Source organism: Phyllostomus discolor, chromosome 1 (genome assembly GCF_004126475.2).
Source record: "Phyllostomus discolor isolate MPI-MPIP mPhyDis1 chromosome 1, mPhyDis1.pri.v3, whole genome shotgun sequence".
NCBI lineage: Eukaryota > Metazoa > Chordata > Mammalia > Chiroptera > Phyllostomidae > Phyllostomus > Phyllostomus discolor.
In genome coordinates this window covers 16874331-16876003 of record NC_040903.2, presented here as the reverse complement: position 1 = coordinate 16876003, position 1673 = coordinate 16874331, and the positions used below count along the sequence as shown (strand labels likewise).

General features: G+C 38.5%; 1 non-coding gene across 1 annotated transcript; it reads left to right on the top strand.

The window, feature by feature from the left end:
• The first annotated feature begins 268 nt into the window (after positions 1–268).
• LOC114493474 lies at positions 269–427 on the top strand. Its single transcript, XR_003684147.1, has one exon. It is a non-coding gene; the product is annotated as a U1 spliceosomal RNA (small nuclear RNA).
• The last annotated feature ends 1246 nt before the right edge of the window (positions 428–1673 follow it).

Here is a 1673-nt window from a genome sequence, read left to right as displayed (position 1 = left end):
TCACATTGATGTCTCTCTCTCTCTCTTTCTCCCTCCCTTTCTCCTTCCCTTCCTTCTCTAAAAAATAAATAAATAAAATCTTAAAAAAAAAGAGTCTACTTTTGGTAACATATTTATTAAGCACTGAATACAATAAGAGTGAATGTGTCACTGTTTTGAAGAGGTTCAGAATAATTAATATATTTTAATTGTTTTAGTCATCAATTGCATAAATGTTTACTGGTATTAATTGAATGATAGATAGCCATTTTCCAAAAGAAGCAGTAAAGTACTTACCTGGAAAGGGAGATGCCACGGCCACTAAGGTGGTTTTCTCCCAGCAAGGCTCACCCATTGCCCTTCAGGTGTGCTGAGCCCTGCGCTTTCTCCAAATGTGGGCCACTCTGCATAATTTGTGATAGTGGGAGACTGTGTCCACTCTCTCCCCTAAAGTAGAGAGTGGAAAAAAGTAGAAAAAGACACATGCTTCCTAAAAAAAATTTGGAGGAAGAACAACATTTACAAGGAAATTTCTGTGTCATAAGGAAATTCACATCTTATAACTTTTTACCTCATGGTACTGAAGTCATTTTTAAATTCTTGTCCATTTTTAAAGAGTTGTTATGTAGTTTGAGAACCTAGACTCATTCTCATTTAGATGTAGTGGGTTTTTTTCCTCATCGATTCTTTCTATTTTTTTTTTTCTTCCCCACTAAGACGGAAGTTGCCTTAACACTCCTTCTGAGGCTTGCAAAACAGAAGTAGTACAAGCAGCAAGAGGGTGGTTGCTCTCTTCTGGAGAGACAGGAATTTTGTAATGAGAGCACATAACAGAGTCCCCCTGAAGGCAGAAGAATAAGCTTCGCTTTCCCATGCTGCGTGAAATGCTTCACTAATTAGTAGTCCTAAATGTTAGGGGAGAGAGATGAAGGAATAAAAGCCGCTTCTATGGTGTTTTGTGTATGATAAAAGTGTCGTATGAAACTTCGCCTCTTGGAAAATGCCACTCTAAAAATCTGGTCCTATAAACTGTTACTTAAGCGGGTTCCTAAAGCTGCAGACTGATTAAAACCCAGCAGGTAAGGCCACAATAAACAAATGCCACCTGCTGCTGGAACAGGTGTTTGTGTCCTCATTTAGTAACAAAATGAAATGAGAAGATGCAGAGGGGTTAGAAGAGACCATCGCAGGGATTACCAGGAGCCTGGCATTGTGTAATTCATTGTTGTTTGTCCTTGAACTTAATGCTGGGGGTTTTGCCACATTAGCTGATGATGCCGTGAGGATTAAACTTCAATACAATCAAGAAGACCTATACTTCTCCTGCTAGGATTTCCCTTGCTCAGTACTTGCATTTTGTTACTCTTTGTTTTGTGGTTAACCTTTCTTCCCCTTATACTACTTAGAAATCAGTTATAGGATACAAATTATTGAGAAGAATCCCTTTCACTTCCTTACAACAAATGAAAAGAAACTGTATACAGGATAAGTTAAAGGACAGAATAGGCTGGATGGCATACTGTGGAATTTAACGAGTACCTTTTACATATAACCGTGTCACATGACATTAGGCTGTTTTCTGCTGCCACATTTTCCCCATTTCAATTTCTCACACCTATTCTAACACACTCACCATTTGCTGAAAGGAGACAAACATGTTACCTTCATTGTTTCAGAAGTGTTGTGACCCTCAT